Consider the following 17,961-nt stretch of genomic DNA (forward strand, 5'->3'; position numbering starts at 1 on the left):
CCAAGAGCGGTCCCCGGACCTCCCTTGCGACCAGGAGCGATTCAGAGTTGTGTGTCAAGCTGACATGAGCTTCATGGCTTGCTCTCAGATAGCCTTTGGATGCATGGTCTTGCACTCCATGTAGGCCGTTGAGTTCTGATCCGGTACCAAAGGCAATCCGAGTGGGGTGCGGTGGGGGTGGGGAGGAGTCTATCACAGTTATTTGCCTGTGATGGGCACTACAAGGTTTAAATCCCACACGTTTAAGGGTCATCTTCCGCAAAATGTTGGAAAAAGGAACACTGGTTATTATGTCAACAAAAGGGTAAAGAAAAATGGTGGAAAAATGATTGAGCACAACCTTGAAAAGGAACAGGTCAGCGCGGGGTGGTGCCAATCTGGGCACAGCGCTTGTCACTTTCGGCACTGATGCCGCTGACCCGATGGGCGCAACCTAACAGTGCGCAAAGGGGACTGCTCAGAACTATTTCCAGACCCAGTGTGACGACTGGGGAATATTCGAAGTTAAGGAATCTGTGCTATTAGTCTCTATCAGATATTGATAAATTACCATCAGAACACACTGTTGTGAAAGGAAGAAATTGGGGTGTTTGGGGACGTTTAGCATAACCAACAAGCCATAATTGATAGTGCTTTTTCCTCTAGTTTCTTCTGTACTGTAGTCTTCCAAAATATTTTCTTTCCCCAGGCAGACAACTGTGAATGTTTATATCTGGTGCGGACCTTATTATCAGTATGTGTTCCTATATGGAAATGAACCAGATAGCAAGCTAACCCCTGTCCCCCAAAAAAAGAAATAAAAAGTTCATCCGAAAAGTTTAACAAGGGAACTTAAGAAGAGTTTAGTTTTTTCCAACACTGGGTAAGACTTTGCAGACATGAAATCATGCAACAAAAAACATGTCAATAATACAAATAAAATTTTTATTGCACTTCTTTAGCAGGGATTTTCATTTCCCATAATGTGTAAAACATAAAATCAAACGTTTTGTTGCATTAAATAGAATCGTTACTCAAATGCAATTTACATGACGCACATAAACACACATTTCATTCTCATCAAAGCAAGGTTTAAGTCTGAATCAGCAACAGGGATGTCACCGCAAATTTAAAAGGGGAACTCGAGCCAGGAATATTTTTAAAAATCAAGAAAATCCCTGTCTGTCCAGGGCTGTCAATTCCCTTTTTAAATATAGTAGGACACGTTGTAAAATGTCAATTGATGCTGAAGCGCATAAAAAGTGTCTAATAAGAAAGTTCCTGAAACATCGACATCTTGGTGCCTGGCAATAATTGGGGATCACGGAACCAAAGGAGACAGGTCTGTTCTGCACAAGTACTTCTAAAGTGCTATTTCAACTAACTGGACGCGGGAAAAAACGAATGGCTCGAATGATATCACAAAAGTCAGTATTTAAAGTCGAAATATCGGCTGGAGTTACTCTTTAATAGCAGGTACCAAATCAGCTGTCAATGATAAAAGTTAAAACTCAGTACTGAACGGGCAGGTTCTCAGTTATCTGCAGAATGACGTTGAAGTAAGCCTGTAATATATTCTTCCAGAAGAGAAATTTCTTCAATTTGTAATTCAGACCATGCAGATTCCTTCTGTGCAAACTGAGAGCAAGTATGAAAAATTGATCAGTTTATAACATTTACAGATAAATACATTCACTTTTAATTGTAATTAGAATTATAATCTTTCGAAGCTTAAATAGAATTGAAGAGGATTCGCCATTACCTTTTACTCACAGACACACTATATATCAAATCAAAAAACGTTATTCGGCATAAAAATTCCTAATAAAGCACGCAATACTTACAGATACAGTACTAGTAAACAGGAAATTAAAACATACCTGATAAAAACATTCAAATGCAAGTTTAAGACTACATAGTAGTCTGTACAGTTTGCGATACGTGTGCAAAAACCAAACATCAATAAAAAAATACATAATTCATAGTCCTGTGATTATCAGCGCATGACCATATAAAGTGAGACCACAAAAAATATTTAAGCAGCATCAACATTATAAAAAGAAAGGACGAATAAATAGAACCACAAGTACAATAAAATAAATAATTAAAGGCAATCCATCCAGGGCTCATCCATACTCGATGATATAGCTATAAGGTGACTAGCCTTTTATTCCTGTGCCTACACATATTCAGTAAAAATCGAGAGGCGGCAAAAACTAGAGATTGTCTTACAAGAATATGGATTGCTGTGCCACAGCTTCTGTACCCCAGGTTGTGGCAGAGCGGTAAGATCCATTTCCTCCTGAACTAGACATAAAATGGGCAAAAGATTAGACCTAGAACAATAGTTTTGGATACCGCGGGATAAAAGGGACAGTTCCTGTCTGTTGTGCTGGATGCAAGCACCCGTCTGGCCGTGACTGACTGTAGAGGCAGGGTCACAAACCAAAATTTCATAAAAAATGTTTTAGCTTGAGGAGGTTCGAGCTCATCAAAATATCCCTTTGCAAAGTAGCTATCTTTGTGTTCTAAGAAGGTAGGGATGAGGGAACCCATACTAGCGGAGCCCAGTGTCAGATTATCAATGTACTGCCAATATAGGTGCTTAAGCGCATTTTTCAATATCTGTAGAGATTCTTGGGAGTAATCCACAGGTTCCCACACCACATACCCAACAGAGTGTTGAGTGCGATATCTAAACCAGGGAATTCTGAAAGCCCCTGGTAGCCTCAAAACATCCTCCAGGCCGTGTTTATATAGCATCAGAGCTGGGAAAGCCCAGATCCTGCGCCAATACAGTATTGGCCCATTTTTATTTTTAGAGAAAAGTCGGAGACCTACATCAAGGCGCAAGGGAATTAAGCAGGTGCTAGCCGGAAGATTGGCAAGGAGTTTCAGGAACCTATTTTCTACTTTTTCTAAGCATCCGGTGTCCATGTTACCCCACAGTTCTCCATCATAAAGAGTAGCCCCTAATGTTTGGAGATAATAGATTTGAAGTGGGGAGGCGGAGATTGGATGGAAGGGAGAGCCTTGATGGGACCTATGGATTGGCCTTACCAAGACAGACCTCCAGGCTTCTCGGTTTGCAGAAAGTTCTGAATTGATCCAACAGCCTCTGGACCCCATTGGAGACTTAGAAATTAAAAGTGGGTTGTCTGCAAACAAGAGGGCCAGGAGCTTCCTACCAGCAAGATGCGGACCGTAATTTTCACACAGCCCAAGCTGGGATACTAAATCATTACTGTACAAAAGAAAGAGGTTGGGAGCAAGCACACATCCTTGCATCATGCCCCTCGGGAACGGTATAGGTGATGTTAGTGTACGCTGTGGACCACATCTAACCTGGGCGAAGGCGTTAAGAGTGTAACCTGACTCAAAAAAAAAAAAAAAAAAAAAAGAGTGTAACCTGATGATTATGACAGAGGTCTTTCGGAACGCCCAGATCTACCAAGACCCTCCAAAGGGAAGCCCCAAGTACCAGGTCAAAAGCTGACCAGAGTACCACGAAAACCACAAAGTCGTCCTCCCCCCAAGATTACTTGTTTCCAGTAGATCAACTGGAGGCGGAACAACTAGTCTATGATGCTAATGCCGTCCCTAAACCCCGTTTGCAATGGGTTCAGCAAATCCACATCTACGATGCAGTCCTGTAGCCTCTCGAGGATAATCAGACCAAAGACTTTGTGAGCTACCAATCAGGCTAAAGTGCTTGTAGTTGAAAACAAGATACCTTGACCCCTTTTTAAAAACGGTGTTAATCTCTGCCCCAGCCCATGAAGACGGCATGAGCAAATCACTAATTATGGAGGTAAAACAAGATAAGGGGTCCAGGTAAACTTTTTGGCCTTAAAAAGGTCCCCGGGGATTTTATCTTGACCCGGTGCTTTATTCAGCGAAATCTAATCGATTGCTTTGTTAACCTCGTCAACTGTAATTGCAGAGGCTTCAGATCATCAATAGTAATGACTGTATGACCACTAGCAGTACATGGGCGTCTACTAGCCGAAATTGAACCGCTATCCTCACACAAGGGGAAATTCATACTAGTGTCATTAGAATTTTTTTTATATATAGATTTTTATTTTAGGTCAGTGGTTTGTCTTCAGTTAGTAGTTTCAGAGTCGAGGTTGCAGTGTACAATAACTCTTTGCGCTTTGTACAGGTCTGCTAAGAAACGCCTGGGAGACAGAAGCACCAAGAACTAAAGGGAGAAGAGTTGGCCTAACGGCTAGGGCGGTCGACCTCAAATCTGGGGAACCGGGTTAGAGTCTGGGCAAGGACGCGCAACATCCTGTGATTCTGGGCAAATCACAATCTCCCTGTGCCAAAAATGAATGTGTCCTCATGTAATGCAACTGGTGCTGGTGTAAAGCGCTCTGATACCCAATACTTTTGGGTCAAGTTCACGCTATATAAAACTCTGTAAAATAAAAAAATATATAAAAATATTCTACAATTCCAAGGGCCTGAGAAAGCTATGCAAGACACAATGCCGTCCGTGGCTACCTGTTTTAACGAAAGAAACAATCATGCACTCCTCTTAGCCAGGTAAAGCTTTTGGTTACAGTACTGATGCAGACGTAGCAGGATACACTCAGGAAATCTAGAGCCATAATGTCAGAAGTGTCTTTATTTTTACCTTTAAAATGTTTTCATAATGTTTTACATTAAGCTGATTTAATTGAAGCAACTCGGTCAGTGATGCGATGCGTGTTTTTTCTTTAATTGTATGTGTCTGAAGTCTACATATTGCCTATTCTTAAGCAGGGTCGTATTTGAACACACCGACTGTTTCAGTAAAATAGAATAGAAAAAAAAGACTATTAATCTTTAAAACGCAGGTTGTATTTTTAGAATGGTGCTTTATATACGTGATGTTCTAACACCCAAAAGCAGTTGTATCGCTATGTGCAGGTATCGACTCCCAGAACGCCTCAACAATGTTTTAAATTAGGTACAATGTAACATTTTCAGCTTGTGCCAGAGCCAGCGCACAAGCGCTGCTATGGCGGTCTGTTGTAGGTAGAGTACGGATGAGAAGCCCCGCCCATATTTCCGATTGGCTTGTGTCTTTTTCCTTTGTAAATGCTGAATCCTTAATAGTACTGCCATGTCGTAATTTGTATCCTCCCATAGCTACTGGCCCTTTACTTCAGTTTTTACACTGTACCTGTTATTTTAGTGGTGTAAGCATTATATTCTTTGAGTTTATCCTACTTGAGGCACGACGACGTGCATTGTTTACATTCAGTGCGCTGGGCGGCCGCGCTGTCACTTTCGAAGCTGCAGGGACAACGGCGACCTTGTGTTTTCCTGGGGGTGGCTTTTAATGCCTCACTGTTTTCTCAATCTGAAGTGAGCTGCTGTGAAGCGCGAGCGAGGCATCTGGGTGTGCTTCCAGGGCCAGATGTGTGCAGACGATGAGAGCTGGGCAGTCCCAGCCGGTAACAGAAACCCGAGTAGCATCGGACACTGAAAGAAAGAGTCCTTTGTACCTCAGGTGCTGCCGCCAGCAGCACCTACTCCTTCTGCATTTTGTCTCTCCTCTGCCTTTTGTCTGACAATCGATACCACGGTGAGGCCTTGGATGGGGCAGAGTGTATTCAGGTTTGTGCTTGAGGGTTTGTGTTCTAGTGCTCCTTTCCAGGAGGGCGCATGAGCTCCTTGTGCAATTATACGAGACAGGTTGGTACATACCAGACCAAAAACCTATACATCATCGAGAATAGATACGTTGTGGAATTTGCCAGCAGTGCAGGGACACTTCCCTTGCGGTTCTTGCACAGCATGCCCACAAACTCAACTAACCAAAATGGTAGATATAGGTACAGGAAGACCATGGGTGTTAACGAAACACATAAACTGCAATTCAGAGAGAGTGATTTACGTCATCACATGCCCATGTTAACTTAGATATGTATGACTACACGAAAAATCAAGTTGCGCATTAATGAACATAAAAGCACCATTCGGTGCAAGAAATAGGCAATAAGACTTACGAATCACTTTCTCACACACTAGCATAAAGCAGAAGAACTGAGGTGGACAGTATTAGAACAACCATTTATTCCCACACACATAAGCGATATCGCGGGATTCTTGTTCATGAGAGAACACAAATTGATTTTTAAGCTAAAGAGTGACATTCTGGGCCTGAACGATGATATTCCATGGGCAGCTCTTTAGATCCATGTTGCATAATAGTCAGTAATAGGCAGGAATAAATAAGAATAGCCAGCTAAGCGTGATAACTTAATTTTAAAAAAAAATCTTTCTCTGGTTCTTAAAAACTTTGCTCTATGCCTTTTGTTTAATCTTTTATTTAATCCTTCCAAAATGTTCTTGATTAGAAAGATGTGAGTATTAGATTTTTTTAACAAACACTCTTGAAACGCCCACCAGAGGGTATGTACAAGTTATTACAGACAAAGTCTTATTCCATGTGAGCTCTTCCTACTAGTGACTACTTTAATTTTGCTGCAAGACGGGCGATTTATATAAAATGAGAGTCTTTCCTTTGTTTTGATCAGGACAATTGTGTGTCCTACTCAGGACATTTCTTTCTCTATCAGCAATAGCATGTACAAAATCGAATTGAGCCTATAACGAACTACATATCCCATGATGCCCTGGCGCGCTCTTACGACGTCAAAGTTGTAGCGCTTGTCTGTGTTTTCTTTGGTTTTGTTTATTTAAGCATCGTGTAAAACCACGCCGGCACCTTCCCATCCAGCTCTGCAAGAGACGAGGTACCGACGGACAGGTAGGCGGTTTACAACGTAAGGATGCAATAGACTTGAACCATTAAGTAAGAAATAGAGAGTTAGTGTTTTTTCTGGTTCGTATCCAAACGGGCTTTATTCTTAATCATTAGTCAGAGTGCAGAAGCAATCCAGTGCCCGCGGAGAAATAGTTACAGGAACCGGACAAACTCACTACGATATGTTCACTTAAGTAGCTTCATGGGTACACGACAACATAATTGACAATACATTCCAAACGGTTGCATGAACCGTCATGTTTTTAAGTGTACACCCATTTGCTACGAAAAGAGTTGTATACCAAATGAATGTATCTGAAATACGCACAATTTGATCAGAGTATTGCTAGCTCGATTGATAGAAATACGGCTATTCTTGCCTTAGGGACACCATTGGCCATTTTTATTGAGGTGTGCTGGATATTCGCTAAAATATACTTCCTGCCTAGCCGGCGCGAGGTATTATTAAGTTATTATTCACGCGCAACTTAAGGATTGCACATACAACTAGGGTATTTGGCAGGTTCAATCAGTACATTGCCCTAGCAATGTATGTTCTACTTCTACTTTTTGATAGAAACACAGCTATTTCTGCCAGAGATTCAAGTATATAGTGGCATCTCTTTCATATTAGATTGATATTCGGTACGAGTACACGCAGTCAAGTTGTGCATGTAGTATAGATTTTCTGTTATAAAAGGCACACTGAGAACCAATACTTATGTACATAAAAAAAGATGATGCTTCAAACACGCACAATTCATCTAGGGACAGCCATATCATATTTCAGCATGTTGATACAGAAGTGTATGTTATTATTAGAGATAGACATTTGTTTTTAATGTAAGAATTGTGTCATACTCATTTGCCTTTATACAGAGCGGGGCCTCATTTTCCTGAGCGGATGCCAGGTGAGGAGAGCTCCCGTACACAGACGGGTAAGCTTATACTTAATTTTTTGGTACATGTTTTGTGGTACATTAGATGACAGAAGAGCATCTCATACTAAGAACAGTTGTTTTAGTATACATTGAGCACTTGTTTGAATAGTTAAGCAGGTTCAACAAAGTTATTATATAATTTTTTCCTTTTTTTTTATAGGACTTGGGTCGATACTCCAGAAAAAAAAAAATAATAAATCGATTGTCTCTGAAAACCCCAGAGTAATGTAGGTTGTATAATTCTAACCACCTTTGTTATTTACTTTTGAAATTTCACTGATACACAGATTGCGGTAGCATACGTTTTTCTAGGTCCTGACGAAAGCCTGATCAAGGTTGATCTACAGGCTGAAACATGTAGACCTTATTCTTTTGGACTTTAGCAGTTATTCTTTCAAACTGCATTTGCACTGGCTTTTTAATCTGGACAGTGTTATTAAAATGGTGTTTCTGTCCCGGTAGATAATTTTAACATTTGCACATTTTTCACCTGCACTACATCCATCACCACCAATTATACTTGCACTTTTATATCACAAGGATTCATGCTATGAAAGAAATACTCTAGCATAGACTACATCTGCGCTCACTAAGTGTGCAGACCTGACTTGTTGGAGGGCATTGCAACTGTTAATGAATCCCAAATGATGATATATGCTACTTTGGTGGCTGATGGGATTGGTCTTTAATGTTTTGAAACTTTCTCTAATGTTTATAATTTGCTTTATTATTCTTTACAGTGCTCATTTTGTTCAGACCTTAGTTTTTTATGGTGTTACTTCTAAGTGGATATTAGGGGATTTGAAACCTGTGGGTCTTTAAATATGTTTCCCTTGGACCCCCAATCTTAAATATTTTGTTGTTAAACATTTGTGACTGACCATTGTAAAAACATTTTGCTAGTCCTTTTTAGGTCGAGCCTGGCCAGCACGCGCACTGCTCTGCGGCATGCTGTATTGGAGTATGGAATAGAAGCCCTGCCCACTATCCACCCATATGTGACATTGGCTTGTGTCATTGTTCTTCGTAAATGCGGTCTTCTGATTTATTAATATGCTTGTTAGCCCTGCCTTGTCTTTATTTGTTACCTCTCATGAGGACAGGCCCTTTACTTTGGTTGTTACAAGGTACACCTTTTTTAGTCTGTAAGCACTATTTTCTTTAAATCAGTTTCTCCTACAGCAGGCAGGACATGCTTTCCTGTACCATTCAATACGCCATGCGCGCTTTCACTTTCAGAGCAGCCCGGGACAATGGCGGACACTTCTTTGAATAGGTCTTGCATTTACAAGGGGTTGAGCTATTGGCATGGTAAATGACAATGCCTGTTATGTGTTCATTAGCAAAACATATCTAAAAGGCATTGTCATTTACAATACCAATAGCTTAAACTCTCGCAAATGTGAGACCTATTGCATTGCAAATGCTTGTTATTGACTGACACTGTTGTGGGCTTCGGTGCAGTGACAGAGCTGCATTCTTTCCAGCGTACGATAAAGCTTCCACTTTATTTTAGCTTTTACTTTAAAATGTGTTCTGGGGATCTTGCATGACTAAAGAGATTCTCTACTGTTTATGGAATCCGATAGCACGTCAATATAGCACAACGAGCTCTGCAGTTCAAGGTTCGTCCTTGGACAGCAGGAATTAGCAACAATGTGATCCGTGCCAATATGTAAACATGGTTACTTTTGCTGCACACACTAGGCAACCCATTCATTTCAGAGATTGATTTATTTTTTATTTAAGATAAATGTTAAGGTTTTACATAAGTACGGTATAAGTACAGTAAAGATATATGGAGGAAAGAACAACAATTTAGCGCGTGGGTATCGTAAAATGCAGTTCCGAAGAATACTCTAGTTTTCAGTAGAAACAAAACTGTGTATTGTAGATGGTGTGCATTATAGTTGGCTGTTTTGTAAAGATGAGGTTTTTAGTGATGTTTGTATGTAGGATTATAAGGAACTGACTGGTGGTGGCCATCAGAAGTAGGTTATCCCTGTTGCCTGTATGGTAAATGATGAGAGGGAGAGGAAAGGATAAGAAAGCAGGTCAGGCAAGAGAAGAGTAGGGGTGAGGGTGTGGGGAGCGATGTATAGGGGTTGTGGAGTGTTAGGAGGGCGAGGGTAGGGAGTAGGTGGAGGGGGAATGGGGTAAGGGGAGTGTCCAATACTATGGGTATGTATTCTAACTAACGTGGACCAAATGTTGACACTTTACCTAGAGTTTATCTTTAGAAATGCATTGAAGGAGTTATCTGCCCCGCTGGTGAATTGTATCCATTCCCACAATGTGTGTGAGCTTGGTTTGGAAAGACCTTTACATTCGTAACGAATGACAATGAGATCAGTTGTTACAAGATTAACCCAGAGAAGGTGGTCTTCTTTATTAAGTTTATAGTGTATATCAGGGGGAAGGATACCCAGAGAAATAGAGGCTAGAGTTGGTGTCCATGCCAAGTTCAGAATTTGTGATATGGTTTTCCCATATTTTGGCCCAGTCGTTTTTAGAGAATGTTACTCTGAGCTAAAGCAGGTGTGAGCTTGTCAGTGGTAAGATTTGCCCAGATATGTGGCCAATTAAATGTGGTATCTGTAGGATTACTAGTGTCATGGAGGCGTGATATTTTGTATTGTTTTTGTTAGTGCAGAGCTTGTGGGGAAGGATAGTAGGGAGTAGAGTTCAGAGGCTAAGTGGCCCCTTTAGAATATTTTCATACTGTAGTAGGAAGGTTAGCAGTCTATGGGGTTTTGGGCTTGGATATGATAACTTTTTTTTTTTAGTTATAGAAGTCCAAGTCATTTAGGTCAAATTTAGTATTGAGTTGAGAGAAGGACAAAGGATTGTGGGGCGAACCTGGATATCCTATGTGTGTATTCTCTTTTCTGCTCAGTTTTCTAAGAATCAAGTTTTGTCTTCTAGTTTCGATTGATCGTTTTGCCATAGTGAGGCCAGAGTGGCGAATCGCATTTTATTTTGAAGTTTGAAGGCAATTTTACAGAGTGCTTGTGCTGTACATGTGAGGATGCTTGTTGAGTGTTTTACTTTCGTAGTAGCAATGAATGATATAAGGGAGGGGAGTCCGCTAGCGCCTTCTCAGTCTCAAGCCACGATGGGGGGAGATGTTGTTCAAGGGGGAGAACAAGAGGCTACCTTGTTTAGCTAGGAAAGTGTGTTGGTATAGTCTGTAGTCTGGCAAGTTTAAGGCACCCAGTGATTTAGGCAGCATTAGTTAATTTAAGGCAACTCTGTTTTTTTTTTGATTGCCATAAGAATTTGGTTATAGTCATGTCTATTTTGGTAAAGAAGAAGTCAGAGAGGTGAACTGGAGACATGCTGATAAAGAAGTTAATGAGTGGGGTAATCATCAATTTTATCAATTCAATCCATCCCCACCAAGTAATGTATCTAGATGACCAACTCATGTCTTTGATTTTGGATAAGATATCTTCTTTGTGGTTTATGGATTCTTTTAGGTTTTGGGAGAACTATAGGCCTAGGTATTTTATCGTAAGACCATTTCAGGCAGAGGTCGCTTATAATAGAGCTGTTGCCTTGTACATTGAAAGGAAGCACCTCCATTTTGGACATGTTTGGTAGGGCTAAATTTGCTTGGGAAGTAAATAGGAGAATGTTGTTGGCGTAGGCTGCCACTTTCTGCATTCCTGCTTTGAAGGGGATGCCTGGAATGGCAAGGTTCTCTCTGGCTGTATCAGAACGGGTTCCAGTGTTAGGAGGAATGGTAGTGGGGAGAGGAGCCAGCATTGTCTGGTACCTTGGTGGAGGTTAAAGGTATAAGATAGTCCGCCATTGATGCTTATTCTGGCTCTGGGTTTTTGTACAATGAGAGGTTCATTTTGAAAAAAGAGGGACCTAGGTTGTAGGCAGCGAGACTGGCGTCAAGGAAAGTCCAAGAGACCTGGTTAATGAACTTCACAGTGTCCAAAGATATCGCACAAGCATGCTTGTCAAGATTGTGGGCTCTCTCTAATATATGGCTGAGTAGTCTGATATTATCTGTGCTAAATCTTCCCTTAATGAACTCGGTTTGGGAAGTATGTATAATTTTGTTAAGGTTTTAGTCGCAATCAGGATTTATTAGTGATATAGGCTGGTACGGTCCATTATCTTCTTTGGGAATGACTATTGTCATTGCTTCTGCTGATGTACATTTAATGGCATCAGAGGAAGAAAAGTAGGTGAAAAGGTCCTCTAGAGGGGCGATTAACATGGATGCCCATGTTTGATAGAAGGATGCTGAGAAGCTATCCGAGCCTGGGGCTTTCCTAGGTGCGAGTGTTTTGATTAGGTATAGGATTTAGTTTCGGGAACTAGGCGTTTGTACATAGAGTCTGATGTCCTCATCTATTTTTTTAAATTGATCCTTTTAAGGTAATCTAAGCAAGATTCAGATGAAGAGTCATTACTTTTGGCATAGAGCTTGAACATAGTTAGAATGTCTCTCTCTTTGTTGGTTGGAATGCCTTTTTTTCCCCCCTTTCTTTATGGAGGTTCTTAGGTTTACAAAAGTTTTATTTTAAATAAGAAGTTAGTATTCTACCTTCCATGTTTCAACCGCATACTTTGATACCTTTGTTTGTCTGAATTAGAAGATGGGCTTTCTTGCTTAGGAGTTTGTTGAATTCGTATTTTTTTTGATAATCAAATTTATTGAATTTTCAAAACAAATAAAAAAAATAAAAAACTCATTGGTCGCATACATATACAGTATACAGATACATTGTACGGAATAGGATGTGTTCGACTCCGACACTTGTGGGCGAAACCCTGCCCTCGCCCGTTGCTCAGCACATGCCCTACCATTTAGACCCTTCACACTGGCGATAAATTAAACCATTTGCCCCATATTTTGCCAAAGAGTTCTGGGCAGCCTCGGGTGTCGAAAAGGGGCTCCTCTTGGGTACCGCACCAGTCCACTCCCTGCCTCCAGACCCTCACGGAGGGCGGTCTAGCCTGGGACCAAAGCACGGTGATATTGCGCTTTGCCACCGCCGTGCCCAAAAAAGACGCTTGTCGGCCCGTGATCCATCAATGCCGTCGAACACTCCCAGGATCCCACTTAACGGGTCATGAGGGACCTCCCACCCTAGAGCTTGCGTAAGCTCGCGCTCCACCTCTGCCCAAAACGGTGCAAGAGAGGGGCATTGCCATACCATGTGAAAAAATCAACGTAGCAACGCTGGAGAGGACCGCAAGCGAGCGCTGAACATACGCACCGGAGTGAGGTAAGCCGTGTGGAGGTTATAGAGTTGGACTAGATGCAGCTTGGAAGAAGTCGTCAGGGTCTTGGGTGCCATAAGGCCGTCCCTTCAGTCTGCGTCTTCCAGGGGGCCCAACCACCCCTCCCACCGGGCCCGAAGCGAGACCAAGGACGCTGGACCATTGTTCACCAAGGAGTGGTAAATCCGGGACACCCCCGTTCTGCCCAGGTTCCCCATCATCACTTGGGCCTCCAGGGGACTAAATTCGGGGAGGGAGGTGGGGGCCGGGATATGGACTTGGAGCGTGCCTCCACTGCAAATATTGGTATAATTGGGAGGAATGGAGGGAATAGCGGTGTTGTAGGTCTGCAAAAGATCTGACATGGTCCCCCACACAAATGTCCCCGAGCTGCGAGATCCCGGTGTGGTCCCATTTACGGAAGTGCTGGAGGGGACGAGACCTCCTCCAGCCAGGCACCACCCCACAGAGGAGTCTGCCTGGTGAGTTTCCGGACTCATTTAACGTACCGTAGGGTGGTTCGCCATGCCATGAGCACCATTCTAGTGATAGGGGGGGGGGGGGTGGAAGATCCCGGGGGACTGGGCTCCCGTACAGGTATGCCTGGAGGTGCGCAAAATCAGTTGTCCGGAGCTCCACTCAGTACGCCGAGTCGGACCAGCCGGATCACAATCAGCCTCGTGGCCAGATAGTAGAGATGGAGATTAGTCACCCCCATTCCTCAGTTGTATGGGAGTATGCGGCAATGTGCTAGAGAGACATGTGTTCTCTCTGCACCCCATAAAAATCGGATGAGGACTCCGTCCTGCTCCCAGAACTAACCACCTGGGAGCTGAATGGTCACGTTTTGCAAGATGTACAAGAAGCGGGGGAAGACCATAATTTTGAAATGGGCACTCCTACCGAGGGGGTTAAGGGGAAGGGTCTGCCATCTTCTGAGGTCCGCCTTGGCTTTAGTGACCAGGGGCGTAATATTCAGAGCCCACTCGAACTCCGGGAGGAGGGCCACCCACACCACCAGATATTGAAAGGATTGCCTCCTCAGGGGGATGGTCGTTTGCCAGTCGAAGCATGCCCGAGAAGAGTGCAAGGGAAATAGGGTGGACTTCGCCGGATTGAGCCTGAGGCCGGAGACCCGTTCGAAGGCCGAAAGGGCGTCCAGGCATTGCGCGCGCCAGAAAAAGGAGGACGTCGTCGGCGTACAGGGCAATTTTGTCAATCTGGTGCAGATCCCAGGCCCAGCCGCGGATGAGGGGGCCTGTCAGATGAGGGAGGCCAGGGGTTCCATGGCTAGTGCAAATCGAAGCGGCGAGAGTGGGCAGCCCTGGTGGATGCCCCTCCGGATCGGGAATGCCTCCGAAACCACGCCATTGATGAGGACCCTCGCCTTGGGGGCAGAGTAGAGGACCCGGACGAGGCGTTGGAAAGGGAGACTGAAGCCCATCCTCTCCAACACGTCCCCCAGGTAACCCCAATTCACCGCATCAAATGCTTTTTCAAAGTCTAGGAAAAGCAGTGCAAGATACGGGGTGAGGAGATGGCGATGCGCAAGAGCAAGGTGGAGACGGCGTATGCAGTGTCGGGTCCCCTGGCCGGGCACAAAGCCGCATTGATCAGGATGCACCAGTTCTTGTAAGTGGGGATGGAGCCGTTGGGCCACCACGGTGGCAGGGTTTAATTTCGGTATTAATAAGGGAGATGGGATGGTATTCCGCACACACGAGGGAGGGCGGCTGCGTCTTCGGGAGGACTACTATGGTGGCCACATCAGTCTCTGGTGGGAAGGCCCCCCACTTCGACTACGTGCTGGAATAGGTCCTGTAGGTGTGGAACCAACGTGTCTCGGTAGGCCGCATAATATTCTTGGGGGCAGCATCGGGCCCGGGCGTTTTGCCAGAGCGTAACAGTGAGATAGCCCCGTGCATCTCTTCCGGGGTGAATGTCCGGTCCAGAGCCTTGGGGTCCGCCCGGGATAGGCAGGGCAGTTGGGTCCCGGTCTCAGTCAGCAGAGCCGCCAGTGAAGACTGGGGGGGCTGCATAAAGGGTTGCGTAGTAGCCCGCGAATGTCTGGGCGATGTCTTGGGAGGTGGTGTGATGAGTTTCGGTTCCATCCCGAATTTCGGGAATAATGCGGTTGGCTCTAGGGTAGGACACTAAATTGTGGAGAAGTTTGCCATTTTTGTCCCCCCAACCATACACTCGCGCAACCGAAGAGCGCCAGAGCATTTTAGCAGACTCCATCGAGACCCGGTGAATTTATTCTCGGATCAGGGTAAGCTGTCGGGTGGAGTCCTCTTTGTCATTGATAGCCTGGGTCTCCTCCAGCTGCGCCGCCTGGGCTTCTAGCTGCGTAAGTTAGGCAGATTGCTCCAAGTGTTTCGCGTGAACCAAACCCCTGGCCACCCCACGCATTACTGGCCTCCCACAACATGCCAGACGAGGGAACCGAGCCCGCATTCTTGGAAAAATATTGCCGCAGTTCCTGCCAGAGGGACTCCGCGAATTTGGCACCCTGCAGGAACCGGGCATTCAGTCACCATACCGTCCGAGTGACGCCGGGGGAGTTGTCGAGACGAAGGGAGACGGGTGAGTGGTCCGAGACAGCCCTGAGTAAGATTGTGGACCCAGCCATCAATTGACAGTCCACAGCCGACAGTAGAAACAGATCGATACGAGAGTGGGTGTGGTGAGCCGCCGATGTGTGGGTAAATTAAACCTGGCGGGGATTCCACACCCTCCAGGCGTCGCAAAGACCCAGGGCCGAGGACCAGTCAGATAATCGTTTGGCAGAGGTAAGGTGGGCCGCCGATGGCGTGCCCATTGTGTCACGGGAGGGCTGTAAAATGGTGTTGAAGTCACCTCCTATCACCGTCAGGCCTTGTGGAAAGGAGGAAAGCACCAGTGTGAGGCAGCGGAGGGCGGGGACCATGACGGCTGGAGGGATATATGTGCATAGGAGATTGATGGGGTGTCCCTCAATCCTACCCGTCAGGGCCACATAACGGCCCTGTGCGTCCGTGTCGGCTTGTGTCAGGGTGAAGGGCAGCCCTTTCCAGAGTAGAATGGCCACCCCCCGGGAGCCCCTCGTGAACCCAGAGTGCCAGACCCTGTCAAACCCGTACTGGGCGAGGAAATTACATTGTGTACCCAGAAGGTGTGTTTCCTGTAAGAAAAGGATATCCGGTGCATACCGGTGGGCGCTTCTAAGGACAGCAGTGCGTTTTATGCGATCTAGTAGGCCGTTGACATTCCACAAGACTACGTGGAGGGCCCTAGATAGGGTAGACGCCATCGTAGTGAGTGGTATAGGGAAGAGGAGGTGCAAGCGCAGGCAGTGTATGGTCCCAATGTGAACGTGTTCCTGTGGCCGGGACTTCTGGGCAGGAGGTGGGCTTCGAGGTGAGTCTTGTGTCGGTGCTAGCAGTATATATGCGTGTGGAGCTACCAAAAGGAACAGAGAACAGTGGCCCGTAGGCGGTTAAAAACAAACAAACTGGAGACAACTGTCACCCAACCGCCCTTTGCCCCCCCCAGTTCCCCCCACCCTACACGTGAAGCCTCTATCGCCCTGAAAAGGAAAACAAGTTAATCAACAAGAGACTGGTCGCTAAGCTAAAACGATTAGCGGAACATGACTATGGCAGAGAAGGACCCCACTCCATGAATACGGATAAGATAGTCATGAACAGCTGCAACTACATGATGGGCAAGTAAACAACAAAGAATACAAGTTAATTCCAGGGAGTGAAGGAGGGAATAGTTCTTAGAGTCGTTAGTGTCGAAGAGACAAGATCACCCCCTTCCTAGGAAGTTCAAAGACCATTACCCTTGGGGCGCCTCAGAGGGTTATGAGAAGCTCACTTGCCGTGTGTTATCATTCAGGTGACCTCAGATTCTCCAGTGCCTCGGAGCAACGGCTCCTAGACAGGTCAGAGTCGGAAAGGGCATGATGCAGACTGTTCGAGGGACCCGGGTGGACACTCAAGTCAATCAGTGAGGAGGTCAGGCTAGGAGTGCTGGAACCCCGGACCGAGGCCCGGGATGGAGGGCGCGGGGACACCGCACCCGGAGAGCGGGACGTCTCCCCACGGCGGTCTGTCTTTCTGCGGGACCTCGTCCGGCGCCTCTGGGGCTTAGGGAGGGCCCGGCCCAACTGCTGAGGAGCCCGCTGGATGGGTGAAGAGGCCGGCCGGGGCAGGAGGGGCCTTTCCTCTGTGAGCCAGGTCCACGCCGCCTGGGGGCTGTCAAAGAAAAGGGTCTTATTTTGGAAGATGACCTTAAGCTGGGCTGGGAAGAGGAGACCATATCGGAGACCCATGTTGCGAAGCTTCTGCTTGACCTCATCGTAGGACAGACGTTGGGTCTGCACCTCCCTGGTGGAGTTCGGGAACACCATTATCTTGCTGTTCTGATAATGCAGCGGCCCCCGTGCCCTGGCTGCCCCAAGAATGGCGTCTGTCTCTAAAGTTGAGAACCCTCAAGATTATGGGTCGGGCAGGAGCCCGACGTGGAGGCTTGGGCGCCAGGGATCGGTGAGCCCGTTCAACAGCAAACTATGGTGACAAGGTGTCCTTGGGCATCCAGGAGCGCACCCAGGTTTCCACAAACGTGTCGACGCAGCCCTGTTCCACTCCCCTGGAAACCCCAGGAGGTGCAGGTTATTCCTCCGTGATCTATTTTCAGCGTCCTCGGCCCTATGGTGTAGCTCCAAGGTCTGCCTCAGCTGTGAAGATCCGGGATTCCGCCTCCGCGATGCGCGCTGTGGCGTTGCGCAGGTCCTGGCGAATGAGAGCTACATCCACCCTCACCTCACCGATCTTAGATTCTACGGAGGCCTGTGAGGTGCTTATCACCTGAAGGATGGTGGAGAGACCTCCCCCGGCCGCGCCCGGCGTCCCGCCCCCCCCCCCCCCCCCGGTCCCAGTCCGACGTTGTAAATTGGTCCATCTTTGTTTGGGTGGGAGGGACAGGATTCTGGACGGGGTGGCCTCTGCCCATTGCGGGGCGGCAACAGATCCGCTGGGGAGCGAGCGC

At 45.9% G+C, this 17,961-nt stretch overlaps 1 protein-coding gene across 4 annotated transcripts in view; it reads right to left on the reverse strand.

Moving 5' to 3' along the window:
• Positions 1-905: 905 nt before the first annotated feature.
• The window catches only part of SKA2 (spindle and kinetochore associated complex subunit 2), a 71,791-nt gene continuing 54,735 nt past the window's right edge, over positions 906-17,961 (reverse strand). For all 4 annotated transcript variants that reach the window (XR_014980027.1, XR_014980026.1, XM_085649383.1 and 1 more), the window contains exon 5: positions 906-1,617. The gene's annotated coding sequence lies outside the window, so the exon portion shown is untranslated. The remainder of the gene's footprint in view (positions 1,618-17,961) is intronic.

Source organism: Triturus cristatus, chromosome 3_2, assembly GCF_964204655.1.
Source record: "Triturus cristatus chromosome 3_2, aTriCri1.1, whole genome shotgun sequence".
Lineage (NCBI taxonomy): Eukaryota > Metazoa > Chordata > Amphibia > Caudata > Salamandridae > Triturus > Triturus cristatus.